Raw genomic sequence first — 20,905 nt, forward strand, 5'->3', positions numbered from 1 at the left:
ATACACATAAACCTATAAAATATACACTAAAGCCTATATACACACACAAAAACTGTCTATACACACTAAACTGTCTATACACACTAAAACTGTCTATACACACTAAAACTGTCTATACACACTAAAACTGTCTATACACACTAAAACCTAAAACTGTCTATACACTAAAACTGTCTATACACACTAAAACTGTCTATACACACTAAAACTGTCTATACACACTAAAACTGTCTATACACACTAAAACTGTCTATACACACTAAAACTGTCTATACACACTAAAACTGTCTATACATAAAACTGTCTATACACACTAAAACTGTCTATACACACTAAAACTGTCTATACACACTAAAACTGTCTATACACACTAAAACTGTCTATACACACTAAAACTGTCTATACACACTAAACCTGTCTATACACACTAAAACTGTCTATACACACTAAAACTGTCTATACACACTAAACCTGTCTATACACACTAAACCTGTCTATACACACTAAAACTGTCTATACACACTAAAACTGTCTATACACACTAAACCTGTCTATACACACTAAAACTGTCTATACACACTAAAACTGTCTATACACACTAAACCTGTCTATACACACTAAACCTGTCTATACACACTAAAACTGTCTATACACACTAAACCTGTCTATACACACTAAACCTGTCTATACACACTAAAACTGTCTATACACACTAAAACTGTCTATACACACTAAAACTAAACCTGTCTATACACATTAAAACTGTCTATACACACTAAAACTGTCTATAAACTGTCTTGTAAAACTGTAGTTTATACATGTATTAATACTGTTGGAACATCCACACTGTATCCATGGTTGGTACTAAAATATACATGGTTAAACGTGGTTGATACATGGTTGAAAACATGGTCTGATACACACTAAATTCTGTAGCAATACAACAATAAATGACAATGTCACTTTCTCCCACGGGCACACACACACACCCAAACACTGTCTATACACACAAACGCTTTACACACTAAAACAAGTCAAGTTCAAAGATATAGAAGGTTAGACACAGACTAAAAGAGTTCTACACATCTCAGAACAGACTGGTCTATATCCACACCAGAAACTAGTAGGTCTAATAGAACTAGTCCCACAAGAAGAGAGATAAAACTGTCTTACACAGCTGAATTCAGATCGAAGAAAATCCCAGTTTAAACGTTTTACACACTAAAACTGTTTTACACTAAAATGATCCAGTGTGAGAAAATTAACAGAAGAAAACAAAAAAATTCTTCCCACTAAAACTGTTTATGACACACGTAAACTCTGTCTGAGACCCGTGGGCTTAGAAAAACAACTGTTCTACACACTGTCCGCTCCCTCTTCCTCTTTCTAAAGTCTCAGCCTGTTATTAATGCCCTAAAACTGTCTATACTCACTCTCTGTGTATACACACTGAATAACTGTCTGAAACAGCCCAGTAAACATGGAGCTGAGAGAGAGAGAGAGAGAGAGAGAGACACAGATAAAACTGATACAGAGAGAAACTGAGAGACACAGAAGAGAGAGAGAGAGAGAGAGGGAGACACAGGAGAAGAGAGAGAGAGAGAGACTAGAGAAGAAAGTCTAGACACACTAAAGGGTCTATACACACTAAAACTGAGAGACAGGGAAAACTGAGAGAGAGACAGAAAACTGAGATAGAGAGAAAACTGTCTAGACAGACTAAAAGTCTACACAGACTAAAAGGGATACACACTAAGACTGTCTATACAGAGAAAGTCTATACACACTAAACCTGTCTATACACACTAAAACTGTCTAGAGACAGGGAAACCTGTCTATAGAGAGAAAACTGGGAGACACACTAAAGAGAGAGAGACACTAAACCTGTCTATACACACTAAAGGGGGGTCTATACACAGGGAAAGCTGTGTTTTATCTAAACAGCTGCTGTTCTGGAGTCTTTGACAGTAAACCTGTAATCCAACTAAGTCCCTCCCTCCCCCAGAATGTTGACTGCAATACCTGATACCAGAATGATTCCAGGGCAAAACAAATAAGTCATATTACAAAGTCACAGAACACTGATCCAGACAGACAAGCTAAACCTGGTGCTCTGTTCATTTGAAAGGCCTGTCTGAGTATGATCTGAAGAGAAGGCCTGTCTGAGTATGATCTGAAGAGAGACGAGGCCTGTCTGAGTATGATCTGAAGAGAGACGAGGCCTGTCTGAGTATGATCTGAAGAGAGGCGAGGCCTGTCTGAGTATGATCTGAGAGAGAAGGCCTGTCTGAGTATGATCTGAAGAGAGACGAGGCCTGTCTGAGTATGATCTGAAGAGAGACGAGGCCTGTCTGAGTATGATCTGAAGAGAGACGAGGCCTGTCTGAGTATGATCTGAAGAGAGACGCGGCCTGTCTGAGTATGATCTGAAGAGAAGGCCTGTCTGAGTATGATCTGAGAAGAGACAAGGCCTGTCTGAGTATGATCTGAAGAGAGACGAGGCCTGTCTGAGTATGATCTGGAAGAGAGACTAAGGCCTGTCTATATGATCTGAAGAGAGACGAGGCCTGTCTGATATGATCTGAAGAGAGACGAGGCCTGTCTGATATGATCTGAAGAGAGACGAGGCCTGTCTGAGTATGATCTGAAGAGACGAGGCCTGTCTGAGTATGATCTGAAGAGAGACGAGGCCTGTCTGAGTATGATCTGAAGAAGACGAGGCCTGTCTGAGTATGATCAGAAGGCCTGTCTGAGTATGATCTGAAGAGAAAGGCCTGTCTGAGTATGATCTGAAGAGAGAAGGCCTGTCTGAGTATGATCTGAAGAGAACGAGGCCTGTCTGAGTATGATCTGAAGAGAACGAGGCCTGTCTGATACACACTGAAGAGAGGCGAGGCCTGTCTGAGTATGATCTGAAGAGAACGAGGCCTGTCTGAGTATGATCTGAAGAAGGCGAGGCCTGTCTGAGTATGATCTGAAAGAGACGAGGCCTGTCTGAGTATGATCTGAAGAGAGACTAGGCCTGTCTGAGTATGATCTGAAGAGAGACGAGGCCTGTCTGAGTATGATCTGAGATACGAGGCCTGTCTGAGTATGATCTGAAGAGAGACGAGGCCTGTCTGAGTATGATCTGAAGACTGTATCCTGAGTATGATCTGAAGAGAGACAGGCCTGTCTGAGTATGATCTGAATAGACGAGGCCTGTCTGAGTATGATCTGAAGAGAGACGAGGCCTGTCTGTATGATCTGAGAGAGACGAGGCCTGTCTGAGTATGATCTGAAGAGAGACGAGGCCTGTCTGATATGATCTGAAGAGAGACGAGGCCTGTCTGAGTATGATCTGAAGAGAGACGAGGCCTGTCTGAGTATGATCTGAAGAGAGACGAGGCCTGTCTGAGTATGATCTGAAGAGAGACGAGGCCTGTCTGAGTATGATCTGAAGAGAGACGAGGCCTGTCTGAGTATGATCTGAAGAGAGACGAGGCCTGTCTGAGTATGATCTGAAGACAGACGAGGCCTGTCTGAGTATGATCTGAAGAGAGACGAGGCCTGTCTGAGTATGATCTGAAGAACTACGAGGCCTGTCTGAGTATGATCTGAAGAGAGATGAGGCCTGTCTGAGTATGATCTGAAGAGAGACGAGGCCTGTCTGAGTATGATCTGAAGAGAGACGAGGCCTTCTGATATGATCTGAAGAGATCCAGCCTGTCTGAGTATGATCTGAAGAAGACGAGGCCTGTCTGAGTATGATCTGAAGAGAACGAGGCCTGTCTGAGTATGATCTGAAGAGAGACGAGGCCTGTCTGAGTATGATCTGAAGAGAGACGAGGCCTGTCTGAGTATGATCTGAAGAGAGGCGAGGCCTGTCTGAGTATGATCTGAAGAGAGACGAGGCCTGTCTGAGTATGATCTGAAGAGAGACGAGGCCTGTCTGAGTATGATCTGAAGAGTCTCAGCCTGTCTGAGTATGATCTCGAGGCCTGTCTGAGTATGATCTGAAGAGAGACAAGGCCTGTCTGAGTATGATCTGGGAGACGAGGCCTGTCTGAGTATGATCTGAAGAAGACGAGGCCCTGAGTATGGAACATGGAGGCCTGTCTGAGTATGATCTGAAGAGAGACGAGGCCTGTCTGAGTATGATCTGAAGAGAGACGAGGCCTGTCTGAGTATGATCTGAGAGAGACGAGGCCTGTCTGAGTATGATCTGAAGAGAGACGAGGCCTGTCTGAGTATGATCTGAAGAGAGACGAGCCTGTCTGAGTATGATCTGAGAGAGACGAGGCCTGTCTGAGTATGAGAAGAGAGACGAGGCCTGTCTGAGTATGATCTGAAGAGAGACGAGGCCTGTCTGAGTATGATCTGAAGAGAGACGAGGCCTGTCTGAGTATGATCTGAAGAGAGACGAGGCCTGTCTGAGTATGATCTGAAGAGAGACGAGGCCTGTCTGAGTATGATCTGAAGAGAGACGAGGCCTGTCTGAGTATGATCTGAAGAGAGACGAGGCCTGTCTGAGTATGATATGAGGGAGACGAGGCCTGTCTTGAGTATGATCTGAAGAGAGACGAGGCCTGTCTGAGTATGATCTGAAGAGAGACGAGGCCTGTCTGAGTATGATCTGAAGAGAGACGAGGCCTGTCTGAGTATGATCTGAAGAGAGACGAGGCCTGTCTGAGTATGATCTGAAGAGAGACGAGGCCTGTCTGAGTATGATCTGAAGAGAGACGAGGCCTGTCTGAGTATGATCTGAGGGAGACGAGGCCTGTCTGAGTATGATCTGAAGAGAGACGAGGCCTGTCTGAGTATGATCTGAAGAGAGACGAGGCCTGTCTGAGTATGATCTGAAGAGAGACGAGGCCTGTCTGAGTATGATCTGAAGAGAGACGAGGCCTGTCTGAGTATGATCTGAAGAGAGACGAGGCCTGTCTGAGTATGATCTGAAGAGAGACGAGGCCTGTCTGAGTATGATCTGAAGAGAGACGAGGCCTGTCTGAGTATGATCTGAAGAGAGACGAGGCCTGTCTGAGTATGATCTGAAGAGAGACGAGGCCTGTCTGAGTATGATCTGAAGAGAGACGAGGCCTGTCTGAGTATGATCTGAAGAGACGAGGCCTGTCTGAGTATGATCTGAAGAGAGACGAGGCCTGTCTGAGTATGATCTGAAGAGAGACGAGGCCTGTCTGAGTATGATCTGAGAGAGACGAGGCCTGTCTGAGTATGATCTGAAGAGAGACGAGGCCTGTCTGAGTATGATCTGAAGAAGAGACGAGGCCTGTCTGAGTATGATCTGAAGAGAGACGAGGCCTGTCTGAGTATGATCTGAAGAGAGACGAGGCCTGTCTGAGTATGATCTGAAGAGAGACGAGGCCTGTCTGAGTATGATCTGAAGAGAGACGAGGCCTGTCTGAGTATGATCTGAAGAGAGACGAGGCCTGTCTGAGTATGATCTGAAGAGAGACGAGGCCTGTCTGAGTATGATCTGAAGGGAGACGAGGCCTGTCTGAGTATGATCTGAAGAGAGACGAGGCCTGTCTGAGTATGATCTGAAGAGAGACGAGGCCTGTCTGAGTATGATCTGAAGAGAGACGAGGCCTGTCTGAGTATGATCTGAAGAGAGACGAGGCCTGTCTGAGTATGATCTGAAGAGAGACGAGGCCTGTCTGAGTATGATCTGAAGAGAGACGAGGCCTGTCTGAGTATGATCTGAGAGAGACGAGGCCTGTCTGAGTATGATCTGAAGAGAGACGAGACCTGTCTGAGTATGATCTGAAGAGAGACGAGGCCTGTCTGAGTATGATCTGAAGAGAGACGAGACCTGTCTGAGTATGATCTGAAGAGAGACGAGACCTGTCTGAGTATGATCTGAGAGAGAGGCGAGGCCTGTCTGAGTATGATCTGAGAGAGAGGCGAGGCCTGTCTGAGTATGATCTGAAGAGAGACGAGGCCTGTCTGAGTATGATCTGAAGAGAGACGAGGCCTGTCTGAGTATGATCTGTAGAGAGACGGATTAGTTGTGAATGAAGTGTCTGGTGAAAATGGTTTATGGTTTCACAAACACAAGTACAGGGGGTCACCCACCACGAGACTCTTCACTTGGTCCAGAAGATTCTCCATTCCACGCTGTTCTCTCACAATGATGTGTTGTGATTGGTAACGTAGCTACAACGAGCTGTGGCTCAAAGCAGACTCATAAACGTTTTCAGTCAGATATTCACGCTTGCTATGCAGAGTTGACATATCTAGCCGTTACATTTTGAATCGAATAGCGTTGCTTGTGAACAGAGCTGTAAAGATTTGACACTTGGAAAGTTTACACATTCTGGGTGATGCGATGCACTGGCTTCGTCTCTGCCGAGCTCTCATTGGCTATAGCTGATCACCGCTCTCATTGGCCATAGCTGATCATTGGTTATCATTGGCTATAGCTGATCGCCGCTCTCAAAACCTGTCGCTGCAAATCTCACACTACAAGAACACTACAGGTTTAATGCTGGTGAAATCCGATATGTTTGAAAACATCGGCACGTCTAGGAAGGCTCAAAGACGGGATCAGGAGACCTCAGATTGTGTCTGTGACCCGTTCACACAAGGAAGCAACGACATGGGGATTTTAGATCCGATCTCTGAAAAATGGAATCAGGGCCAAAACCGTATAGTACACGGCCAGCTGAAGGAAAAGACACCGTGTGATGACAGTGTGATGACAGTGTGATGACAGTGTGATGAATGTGTGATGACAGTGTGATAACAGTGTGATGACCGTGTGATGACAGTGTGATGACAGTGTGATGACAGTGAGATGACGTGTGATGACAGTGTGATGACAGTGTGATGACAGTGTGATAACAGTGTGATGACAGTGTGATGACAGTGTGATGACAGTGTGATAACAGTGTGATGACAGTGTGATGACAGTGTGATGACCGTGTGATGACAGTGTGATGATGATCTGACAGTGTGATAACAATGACAGTGAGATGACAGTGTGATGACAATGTGATGACAGTGTGATGACAGTGTGATGACAGTGTGATGAATGTGTGATGACAGCCTGTGTATGACCGTGAGATGACAGTGTGATGACAGTGATGACAGTGTGATGACAGTGTGATGACAGTGTGATGACAGTGTGATGACAGTGTGATAACAGTGTGATGACAGTGTGATGACAGTGTGATAACAGTGTGATGACAGTGTGATGACAGTGTGAGTGTGATGACAGTGTGATGACTGTGTATGACAGTGTGATGACATTGTGATGACAGTGTGATAACAGTGTGATGACAGTGTGATGATGTGTGATGACAGTGTGATGACAGTGTGTGATGAGATGACAGTGTGATGACAGTGTGATGACAGTGTGATGACCGTGTGATGACAGTGATGACAGTGTGATGACAGTGTAATGACAGTGTGATGACAGTGTGATAACAGTGTGATGACAGTGTGATGATAGTGTGATGACAGTGTGATAACAGTGTGATGACAGTGTGATGACAGTGTGATGACAGTGTGATATGACAGTGTGATGACAGTGATGACAGTGTGATGACAGTGTGATAACAGTGTGATGACAGTGTGATGAGTGATGACAGTGTGATGATGAGATGACAGTGTGATGACAGTGTGATGACAGTGTGATGTGATGACAGTGTGATAACAGTGTGATGACAGATGTGATGACAGTGTGATGACAGTGATGACCGTGTGATGACAGTGTGATGACAGTGTGATGACAGTGTGATAACAGTGTGATGACAGTGTGATGACAGTGTGTAACAGTGTGATGACAGTGTGATGACAGTGTGATAACAGTGTGATGACAGTGTGATGACAGTGTGATGACAGTGTGATGACAGTGTGATGACAGTGTGATGATATGACAGTGTGATGACAGTTTGATGGTGTGATGACAGTGTGATGACAGTGAGATGACAGTGTGATGACAGTGTGATGACAGTGTGATGACGTGTGATGACAGTGTGGTGACAGTGTGATGACAGTGTGATAACAGTGATGACAGTGTGATGACAGTGTGATGACAGTGTGATGATGACAGTGTGATGACAGTGTGATGACCGTGTGATGACAGTGTGATAACATTGTGATGACAGTGTGATGACAGTGTGATGACAGTGTGATAACAGTGTGATGACATTGTGATGACAGTGTGATAACAGTGTGATGACAGTGTGATGACAGTGTGATAACAGTGTGATGACAGTGTGATGACCGTGTGATGACCGTGTGATGACAGTGTGATGACCGTGTGATGACAGTGTGATGACAGTGTAATGACAGTGTGATGACAGTGTGATGACAGTGTGATGACAGTGTGATAACAGTGTGATGACAGTGTGATGACCGTGTGATGACAGTGTGATGACCGTGTGATGACAGTGTGATGACCGTGTGATGACAGTGTGATGACAGTGTGAATGACAGTGTGATGACAGTGTGATGAGTGATGACAGTGTGATGACAGTGTGATAACAGTGTGATGACAGTGTGATGACAGTGTGACAGTGAGATGACAGTGTGATTGATGACAGTGTGATCGTGTGATGACAGTGTGATGACAGTGTGATGACAGTGTGATAACAGTGTGATGACAGTGTGATGAGTGTGATGACAGTGTGATAACAGTGTGATGACAGTGTGATGACAGTGATGATGATGACAGTGTGATAACAGTGTGATGACAGTGTGATGACAGTGTGATAACAGTGTGATGACAGTGTGATGACAGTGTGATGACAGTGTGATGACAGTGTGATGACAGTGTGATGACAGTGTGATGACAGTGTGATGACAGTGTGATGACAGTGTGATGACAGTGTGATGACAGTGTGATGACAGTGTGATGACAGTGTGATGACAGTGTGATGACAGTGTGATGACAGTGTGATGACAGTGTTATGACAGTGTGATGACAGTGTGATGACAGTGTGATGACAGTGTGATGACAGTGTGATGACAGTGTGATGACAGTGTTATGACAGTGTGATGACAGTGTGATGACAGTGTGATGACAGATCTCAGGGATTTTCTCCAGGAAGATTTGATCACCTGTCTCAACAGACGTATAGAAGCAGCAATAAAGTGTTGAAAGGCTATTTGAAATCATTTTAAATGATTTAGGGGTTTGATTGAGTTCGCAATGGACCAATAGATTAGTCAGAATGAGAGAAAGCCCAGCCCATCTAGCACTTCAAACAAGCCAAAGATAACGGTTAAAGTTTCTGAAAGAGTTCCTGATGAAAGTAGATACAGGTGATCTACACTATGATGTCAGACTTGACAGAGTACACACACACACATATACACACACACACACACACGGACGCACACATACACACACACACACACACACACACACACACACACACACACACACACACACACACACACACACACACACACACACACACACACACACACACACACACACACACACACACACACAGAGACAACAGAATATTCCAGCTGGCTCCAGGACGCATTCTGTTGATGTCATATCCTCTAGAGGTCTGTATTTCATCACATTGTGTTTAGAGAAGAAACACACACAGTAATGAGTAATGAGAGGTGACTGGCCATTAATTATTGAGGTTAAATCAAACCAAATCAAATTGTATTGGTCACGTACACGTGGTTAGCAGATGTTAATGTGAGCGTAGCGAAATGCTTGTGCTTCTAGATCCGACCGTGCAGTAACATCTAACAGGTAATCTAACCTAACAATTTCACAACAACTACCTTATACACACAAGTGTAAAGGAATGAATAAGAATGTGTACATATAAATATATGGATGAGCGATGGCCGAACGGCATAGGCAAGATTCAGTAGATGGTATAGTACAGTATATACATATGAGATGTAGGGTATGTAAACATTGTATAAAGTGGCATTGTTTAAAGTGACTAGTGATACATTTATTACATTCAATTTTGAATTATTAAAGTGGCTAGAGATTTGAGTCAGTATGTTGGCAGGAGCCACTCAATGTTAGTGATGGCTGTTTAACAGTCTGAAGGCCTTGAGATAGAAGCTGTTTTTCAGTCTCTCGGTCCCTGCTTTGATGCACCTGTACTGACCTCGCCTTCTGGATGGTAGCGGGGTGAACAGGCAGTGGCTCAGGGGGATGTTGTCCTTGATGATCTTTTTGGCCTTCCTGTAACATCGGGTGGTGTAGGTGTCCTGGAGGGCAGGTAGTTTGACCCCGGTGATGCGTTGTGCAGACCTCAATACGCTCTGGAGAGCCCTGCGGTTGTAGGCAGAGCAGTTGCCATACCAGGTGGTGATACAGCCTGACAGGATGCTCTCGATTGTGAATCTGTAAATGTTTGTGAGTGTTTTTGGTGACAAGCCAAATTTCTTCAGCCTCCTGAGGTTGAAGAGGCGCTGTTGTGCCTTCTTCACCACGCTGTCTGTGTGGGTGGACCATTTCAGTTTGTCCGTGATGCATACGCCGAGGAACTTAAAACTTTCCACCTTCTCCATTACTGTTTCCTGAAGTCCACGATCATCTCCTTTGTTTTGTTGACGTTGAGTGTGAGGTTATTTTCCTGACACCACACTCCGAGGGCCCTCACCTCCTCCCTGTAGGCTGTCTCGTCATTGATGGTAATCAAGCCTACCACTGTCGTGTCATCTGCAAACTTGATGATTGAGTTGGAGGTGTGCGTGGCCATGAAGTCATGGGTGAACAGGGAGTACAGGAGAGGGCTGAGAACGCACCCTTGTGGGGCCCCAGTGTTGAGGATCAGTGGGGTGGAGATGTTGTTTACTACACTCACCACCTGGGGGTGGCCCGTCAGAAAGTCCATGACCGGGCCTTCCCGGTGGCACAGTGGTCTAGGGCACTGGGTTCGAGCCCAGGCTCTGACGCGACCGGGAGGTCCATGGGGCGACGCACAATTGGCCTAGCGTCCGGGTTAGGGAGGGCTTGGCCGGTTGGCATATCCTTGTGTCATTACGCACTAGCGACTCCTGTGGCGGGGCAATACATGCTAACCAGGTCACCATGCTTCCGGGTTGGATGCGCGCTGTGTTAAGAAGCAGTGCGGCTTGGTTTGGTTGTGTTTCGGAGGACGCATGGCTTTCGACCTTCGTCTCTCCCGAGCTCGTACGGGAGTTGTAGCGAGCTGGTCTGCTTGGGATGCCACCTGGGCCATCAGCCTAGCGAGGGTTAACACGTTTAAATGTTTTAATCACGTTAGCTGCGGTGAAGGAGAGCACGCAGGTTTTGGTAGCGGGCTGTGTCAGTGGCACTGTATTGTCCTCAAAGCGAGCAAAGAAGTTGTTTAGTTTGTCTGGGAGCAAGACATCGGTGTCCGCGACGGGGCTGGTTTCCTTTTTGTATTCCGTGATTGACTGTAGACCCTGCCACATACGTCTCGTGTCTGAGCCGTTGAATTGCGACTCTACTTTGTCTCTATACTGACGCTTAGCTTGTTTGATTGCCGTGCGGAGGGAATAGCTACACTGTTTGTATTCGGTCATGTTTCCAGTCACCTTGCCCTGATTAAAAGCAGTGGTCCGTGCTTTCAGTTTTGCGCAAATGCTGCCATCAATCCACGGTTTCTGGTTGGGGAAGGTTTTAATAGTCACCGTGGGTACAACATCATTGATGCACTCGCTAATAAACCTGCTCACCGTATCAGCGTATACATCAATGTTGTTGTCTGAGGCTCTCCGGAACATATCCCAGTCCACATGATCGATGCAATCTAAAAACATGGAATCAGATTGGTCGGACCAGCATTGAAAAGACCTGAGCACGGCCGTTTCCTGTTTTTAGTTTCTGTCTATAGGCTGGGAGCAACAAAATGGAGTCGTGGTCAGATTTGCCGAAAGGAGGGTGAAGGAGGGCTTTCTATGCGTCGCGGAAGTTATAGTAGCAATGATCCAGAATTTTGGCAGCCCGGGTAGCACATTCGATATGCTGTTAAAATTTAGGGAGCCTTGTTTTCAGATTAGCCTTGTTAAAATCCCAAACTACAGTAAATGCAGCCTCAGGATATGTGGTTTCCAGGTTACATCTACTCTGCTCAGTAAACAAGGAGTCCAATGAAGCTCTTTCAGGACCGTCAAAGTGTCTGCTTGGGGAGGGATATACACTGCTGCGATTATAATCGCCGAGAATTCTCTTAGAAGTAGTGAGAGGAAACACACATCACAACTACACCAGCAGCATGCCACCCTGCATCCCACTACTGGCTTTCTTCTGAAGCTAAGCAGGGTTGGTCCTGGATGGGAGACCAGATGCTGCTGGAAATGGTGTTGGAGGGCCAGTAGGAGGCACCCTTTCTTCTTGTCTAAAAATAAATATCCCAATACCCCAGGGCAGTGATTGGGGACATTGCCCTGTGTAGGGTGCTTGTCTTTCAGATGGATTAAACAGCTGTCCTGACTCTTTCCAGTCACTAAAGATCCCATGGCACTTAGTGTAAGACTATGGGGTGGTAACTCTGGTGTCCTGGCTAAATTCCCAATCTGGCCCTCATACCATCACGGTCACCTAATAATCCCCAGTTTACAACTGGCTCATTCATCCCCCCTCCTCTCCCCTGTAACTATTCCCCAGGTAGTTTTGCTGTAAATGAGAACGTGTTCTCAGTCAACTTCCTGACTAAATTAATAAATACACGTCACACACACATGAGTAATGAGAGGTGACTGGCCATTAAGTAGAGGTTAGCATAGTGATTGTTCTCTCATAGCAATCCTTCATGTTCTTATTAAGGAGGGGAAAGAGAGAGAGAACTTCTATTTATGGCCTTCTCCATAACGATCCTCATCTACCTCACACACACACACACACAGACACACACACACACCCTTATTCAGCTCACTGACTTATTAGGAGAGAGAAGCCAGAGGAGAGGAGCCAGAGGAAAGACCCACATGGAACTACCTGAGACGTGGGCCACAAAATACATTCTCTCAATTCAATTCTATGGGCCTTATTGGCATGGAAACATATGTTTAAATTGTTCTCTCTCTCCCTCTTTCTCTCGCTCCCTCTCTCGCTCTCTTTCAATTTCAATACAATTCAAGGGCCTTTACTTGCATGGGACCGTATGTTTACGTTGCCAAAGTTTAACATCTCTCTCTCTCCTCTCTCTCCCCTTACTCTCTCTCTCTAACTCTCTCTCCTCTCTCTCTCCTCTCTCTCCCCTTACTCTCTCTCTCTAACTCTCTCTCCTCTCTCTCTCCTCTCTCTCCCCTTACTCTCTCTCTCTAACTCTCTCTCCTCTCTCTCTCCTCTTTCTCCCCTTACTCTCTCTCTCTAACTCTCTCTCCTCTCTCTCTCCTCTCTCTCTCTCTCTCTCCTCTCTCTCCCCTTACTCTCTCTCTCTAACTCTCTCTCCTCTCTCTCTCCTCTCTCTCCCCTTACTCTCTCTCTCTAACGCTCTTTCCCATCTCGTACCCTGCATCTCTCATTGTCTCAAACAAGCATACAAACACTTACTCACATACACACACAGAAACACGGACGCGGAAACACACACACAGAAACACAGACACGGAAACACACACAGAAACACAGAAACACACACACAGAAACACGGACACGGAAACACACACAGAAACACAGAAACACACACACAGAAACACACACGCAGAAACACACACACAGAAACAGCAACACGGAAACACACACACAGAAACACAGAAACACACACACAGAAACACACACACAGAAACACACACAGAAACACAGAAACACACACACAGAAACACACACACAGAAACACACACACAGAAACAGAAACACAGAAACACACAGAAACACAGAAACACACACACAGAAACAGAAACACGGAAACACACACAGAAACACAGAAACACACACACGGAAACACACACACAGAAACACACACACAGAAACAGAAACACGGAAACACACACAGAAACACAGAAACGCACACACAGAAACACACACACAGAAACACACACACAGAAACACACACACAGAAACAGAAACACAGAAACACACACACAGAAACACAGACACGGAAACACACACACAGATACACAGACACAGAAACAAATACACACAGGAACACAGACACAAAAACACAGACAAAAGAAACACAGACACAGAACACAGAAACACACACACAGAAACACAGACGCAAACTCTCACAGGAAGCTACTGCGGCAAACGGAAGAGAGAACGTCTGATCTGCTCAGTAAACAAGGAGCTAACTAACAGCAGACACATCTTGACAACTGACCCTGTGTGTGTGTGTGTGTGTGTGTGTGTGTGTGTGTGTGTGTGTGTGTGTGTGTGTGTGTGTGTGTGTGTGTGTGTGTGTGTGTGTGACTGGAGGGTTCTAGAGTTCTCCAGAGGAACTGGCTGAATCACTACAACACTGATACTAAACATTCTTCAAAATTGAAAAATAACAACCTAGAATGTCCCAGAGAGAGTGAAACATCCCAGCTTTGTAGAACTGGTTGACATAGGGCTCTGGTCAAATCCCATCTTTGTAGAACTGGTTGACATAGGGCTCTGGTCAAATCCCATCTTTGTAGAATTGGTTGCTCTGGTCAAATCCCATCTTTGTAGAACTGGTTGACATAGGGCTCTGGTCAAATCCCATCTTTGTAGAATTGGTTGCTCTGGTCAAATCCCAGCTTTGTAGAACTGGTTGACATAGGGCTCTGGTCAAATCCCATCTTTGTAGAACTGGTTGACATAGGGCTCTGGTCAAATCCCATCTTTGTAGAACTAGTTGACATAGAGCTCTGGTCAAATCCCATCTTTGTAGAATTGGTTGGTCTGGTCAAATCCCATCTTTGTGGAACTGGTTACTCTGGTCAAATCCCATCTTTGTAGAACTGGTTGACATAGGGCTCTGGTCAAATCCCATCTTTGTAGAATTGGTTGGTCTGGTCAAATCCCATCTTTGTGGAACTGGTTACTCTGGTCAAATCCCATCTTTGTAGAACTGGTTGACATAGGGCTCTGATCAAATCCCATCTTTGTAGAACTGGTTGACATAGGGCTCTGATCAAATCCCATCTTTGTAGAACTGGTTGACATAGAGCTCTGGTCAAATCCCATCTTTGTAGAACTGGTTGACATAGGGCTCTGGTCAAATCCCATCTTTGTAGAACTGGTTGACATAGGGCTCTGGTCAAATCCCATCTTTGTAGAACTGGTTGACATAGAGCTCTGGTCAAATCCCATCTTTGTAGAACTGGTTGACATAGGGCTCTGGTCAAATCCCATCTTTGTATAACTGGTTGCTCTGGTCAAATCCCATGTTTTGTAGAACTGGTTGACATAGGGCTCTGGTCAAATCCCATCTTTGTATAACTGGTTGCTCTGGTCTTTGTATGTGTGCTCTGGTCAAATGTGTGTTGTATAACTGGTTGTCTGTCAAATCCCATCTTTGTATAACTGGTGTGCTGTGTGTCAAATCCATCTTTGTATAACTGGTTGTGTCTGGTGTCCCATGTTTGTATACTGGTTGCTCTGGTCAAATCCCATCTTTGTATAACTGGTGCTCTGGTCAGAAGCCCGATGTGTCATAACCAGCATATTTTCTATGTTGTATTTTTGTGTGTGTGTGTGTGTGTGTGTGTGTGTGTGTGTGTGTGTGTGTGTGTGTGTGTGTGTGTGTGTGTGTGTGTGTGTGTGTGTGTGTGTGTGTGTGTGTGTGTGTGTGTGTGTGTGTGTGTGTGTGTGTGTGTGTGTGTGTGTGTGTGTGTGTGTGTATGTTGATGGTCATGGAAGTGAATCCCTTATAAGGTGATATTCCAGCTGTGTCATAACCAGCATATTTTCTATGTTTTATTGTAGCCAAACCAGGATACAGAAATCCAAACAAACACAGAACAAATCCAAACACTGTTTTCATTTCATACAGTATACACAATATGGATATGTTATCACTCTCTGTAATCACAGTGTGTTATGGATCAGACAGGGTCAGTCTTCATCATTCTGTCAGGATATAGAAACACACACATTTATAAACACACAGAACAACATTCTTCATCTGTTTTCACACACTGGTGTAATTGACATAATATGGATATGTACACACTTCTGTAATCACAGTGTTATTATAATACAGACACACACACACACACACACACACACACACACACACACACACAACACACACACACACACACACACACACACACACACACAAACACACACACAAAACACACACACACACACAGACACACTCACACACACACACACAATAGTACAACACTGGTAATTACACAGCTGTAATATCACTATAAGGGTATTCAAACACACACACACACACACACACACACACACACACACACACACACACACACACACACACACACACACACACACACACACACACACACACACACACACACACACACACACACACACACACACACACACACACACACACACACACACACACGCACACACACAACACACACACACAAACACACTCTGACCACTGGTAAAACCAGCTGGACCATAATCATAAAAGGGTTGAAAGAGTTTCATAAGAAATCCTTCTAGTTCATGTAGACGACCCAGACTGGAAGGATACAGTTCAGTCTCAACATACTGTAGGACACACACACAGGCACACGCGCCCACACACACTCATACCTCACTCCTTTCTGAGAAACAGAAAGTGCATTTCCTGCAGTGGTAGTGCATGCGTGTGCGTGAGGTGCCTCTAACTGAAATCACATGGGACAGAGAATAAGCCTGAAACGAGGTAAACTGCATCTGTTATGAAGTGAATGACCTGATTTAAAGTGTCTATACTTAGTGACCACATCTCTCTGTGTTGGATCGTCCTATAGGAGGAGACAACAGGAACCAGCACTAGATCCCCAGGTTCTAGTAGTATTAACTTTACAGTGTGATGAGCAGAGGGCTCTACAGTAGTCTGGGTAGTCCTACAGTAGTCTGGGTAGTCCTACAGTAGTCTGGGTAGTTCTACAGTAGTCTGGGTGGTCCTACAGTAGTCTGGGTAGTCCTATAACATTCTGGGTAGTCCTACAATAGTCTGGGTAGTCCTACAGTAGTCTGGGTGGTCCTACAGTAGTCTGGGTAATCCTACAGTAGTCTGGGTAGTCCTACAGTAGTCTGGGTGGTCCTACAGTAGTCTGGGTAGTCCTACAATAGTCTGGGTAGTCCTACAGTAGTCTGGGTGGTCCTACAGTAGTCTGGGTAGTCCTACAGTAGTCTGGGTGGTCCTACAGTAGTCTGGGTAGTCCTACAGTAGTCTGGGTGGTCCTACAGTAGTCTGGGTAGTCCTATAACATTCTGGGTAGTCCTACAGTAGTCTGGGTGGTCCAACAGTAGTCTGGGTAGTCCTACAGTAGTCTGGGTAGTCCTACAGTAGTCTGGGTAGTCCTACAATAGTCTGGGTAGTCCTACAGTAGTCTGGGTAGTCCTACAGTAGTATGGGTGGTCCTACAGTAGTCTGGGTAGTCCTATAACATTCTGGGTAGTCCTACAGTAGTCTGGGTAGTCCTACAGTAGTCTGGGTGGTCCTACAGTAGTCTGGGTAATCCTACAGTAGTCTGGGTAGTCCTACAGTAGTCTGGGTGGTCCTACAGTAGTCTGGGTAGTCCTACAATAGTCTGGGTAGTCCTACAGTAGTCTGGGTGGTCCTACAGTAGTCTGGGTAGTCCTACAGTAGTCTGGGTGGTCCTACAGTAGTCTGGGTAGTCCTACAGTAGTCTGGGTGGTCCTACAGTAGTCTGGGTAGTCCTATAACATTCTGGGTAGTCCTACAGTAGTCTGGGTGGTCCAACAGTAGTCTGGGTAGTTCTACAGTAGTCTGGGTACGTCTACAGTAGTTTGGGTTGGTCGACAGTAGTCTGGGTAGGTCTACAGTAGTCTGGGTAGTTCTACAGTAGTCTGGGTACGTCTACAGTAGTCTGGGTAGGTCTACAGTAGTCTGGGTAGGTCTACAGTAGTCTGGGTATTTCTACAGTAGTCTGGGTAGTCCTACAGTAGTCTGGGTAGTCCTACAGTAGTCTCGGTAGGTCTACAGTAGTCTGGGTAGTTCTACACTAGTCTAGGTAGTCCTATAACAGTCTGGGTAGTCCTACAGTATGTAGAGACTGATCTGTCTCCTGTAGGTCTGGGTAGATCTACAGTAGTCTGGATAGGTCTACAGTAGGCTGGGTAAGTCTACCATAGTCTGGGTAGATCTTCCATAGTCTATACTGTAGGACTACCCAACATATAGACTATGTGTAACAGTATCTTTCCATGTGAAAACTGTAGTATCCACTTGCTGGACTACAACCACAGTGCTGTTGATCTTGGAGTGGGTCTGCTGTTTAGCATGCCTACACACACACACACACACACACACACACACACACACACACACACACACACACACACACACACACACACACACACACACACACACACATGCACAGGCACAGGCACACACACGCACACACGTACATGCACACGCACACACACACACACAGGCACACACACGCACACACACACACACAGGCACACACACTTTGGAGTTCAAGTGGGGCTTTTGGGAAAGGGCCCCTCTTGAGTTTTCCACAGACTGAAGCGATTTCTGGGTAGTCTTTAATCTGAGGACTACTGGGTTGATGGATGAACTGAGGTGTTCTATTATTTCTTTACCTCCTTCCATCTCTCTCTCTCTCCTTTCACTCTCTCTCTCTCTCTCTCTCTCTCTCTCTGTCTCTCTCTCTCTCTCTCCTTCCATCTCTCTCTCCTTTCACTCTCTGTCTCTCTCTCTCTGTCTCTCTCTCTCTCTCTCTCTCTCTCTCTCTCTCTCTCTCTCTCTCTCTCTCTCTCTCTCTCTCTCTCTCTCTCTCTCTCTCTCTCTCTCTCTCTCTCTCGTTCTCTCTCTCTCGTTTTCTCTCTCTCGTTTTTACCAAACGTGAAACACTATCTACTTCAATTTACTATGGTGGTTCAACGTGACTCAACACACCAGCTAAACAAACACACACACACACGTCTTTTAGTGTGGTTTGTGGTTGTAGTTGCTGAGAGATCACATTTCTCTCCTAGCATCCTGAACCCTTGACACCATTATACCAGAGCAGCAGAGAACTACTGTAAACCAGGAGGAGTGGGTGTGTGAGAGATTGACAGTTGGGTGAAATACCATATTGTCCAATCACAGCAGCAAGATTTATGACCTGTTGCTACAAGAAAGGGCAACCAGTGAAGAACAAACACCATTGTAAATACAACCCAAATTTAAGTTTATTTTTTGCACATCGTTAAAACACTGTGTACATGATATGACATCTCTTTTCTTTGGAACTTTTGTGAGTGTCACTTTTGTTTATTATCTATAGTCTCTGATTAGAGGTGAAGACTGACAAAAGCAGTGGAACTGTCTTCAAGGTCCAACATTGACAAGAGAGGAGATTTGATTGGAACGCACCCTCTGCTTGTCCCTCAGTGCTGGGACCTTTGACCCCACAGCCCAGGGAATACTACTTCCTGTTTTAGTGATGAACTGTCCTGACTCACAGATGGCAGGGTTTGCGGCAACATGGGTCATTGACTGTGCGTAAGCGCGCGCGCGTGTGTGTGTGTGTGTGTGTGTGTGTGTGTGTGTGTGTGTGTGTGTGTGTGTGGGGGGAGAAGCAGTTCCAGGCCATCAGACTGTTAAACAGTCTCCAATATTCAGCCTCCTCCCAATACCCTGCCCTGAACTTTAGTCGCAGTCACTAGCCGGATACCAGCCAGTACTCTACCCTGACCTTTAGTCACAGTCACTAGCCGTATACCAGCCAGAACTCTACCCTGACCTTTAGTCACAGTCACTAGCCGGATACCAGCCAGTACTCTACCCTGACCTTTAGTCACAGTCACTAGCCGGCTACCAGCCAGTAGTCTACCCTGACCTTTAGTCACAGTCACTAGCCGGCTACCAGCCAGTACTCTACCCTGAACTTTAGTTAAACTTAACCCTTAACCCTTGATCATTCAGATGTAATGTCTAACCTTTACCATTCAGATTGAATGTCTAACCTTAACCATTCAGATGTAGTTCCTAACCTTAACCATTGAGATTTAGTTCCTAACCTTAAGCATTCAGATGTAGTTCCTAACCTTAAGCATTCAGATTGAATGTCTAACCTTAACCATTCAGATGTAGTTCCTAACCTTAACCATTCAGATGTAGTTCCTAACCTTAACCATTGAGATTTAGTTCCTAACCTTAAGCATTCAGATGTAGTTCCTAACCTTAACCATTCGGATGTAATGTCTAACCTTAACCATTCAGATGTAGTTCCTAACCTTAACCATTCAGATGTAGTTCCTAACCTTAACCATTCAGATTGAATGTCTAACCTTAACCATTCAGATGTAGTTCCTAACCTTAAGCATTCAGATTGAATGTCTAACCTTAACCATTCAGATTTAGTTCCTAACCTTAACCATTCAGATGTAGTTCCTAACCTTAACCATTTAGATGTAGTTCCTAACCTTAAGCATTCAGTTTGAATGTCTAACCTTAACCATTTAGATGTAGTTCCTAACCTTAACCATTCAGGTTGAATGTCTAACCTTAACCATTCAGGTTGAATGTCTAACCTTAACCATTCAGATTAAATGTCTAACCTTAACCATTCAGATTGAATGTCTAACCTTAACCATTCAGATATAGTTCCTAACCTTAACCATTGAGATTTAGTTCCTAACCTTAAGCATTCAGATGTAGTTCCTAACCTTAACCATTCAGTTTGAATGTCTAACCTTAACCATTTAGATGTAGTTCCTAACCTTAACCATTCAGGTTGAATGTCTAACCTTAACCATTCAGATTGAATGCCTAACCTTAACCATTCAGATGTAATGTCTAACCTTAACCATTCAGATGTAGTTCCTAACCTTAACCATTGAGAT

The sequence above is a fragment of the Oncorhynchus keta genome, unplaced genomic scaffold, assembly GCF_023373465.1.
Source record: "Oncorhynchus keta strain PuntledgeMale-10-30-2019 unplaced genomic scaffold, Oket_V2 Un_contig_6237_pilon_pilon, whole genome shotgun sequence".
NCBI lineage: Eukaryota > Metazoa > Chordata > Actinopteri > Salmoniformes > Salmonidae > Oncorhynchus > Oncorhynchus keta.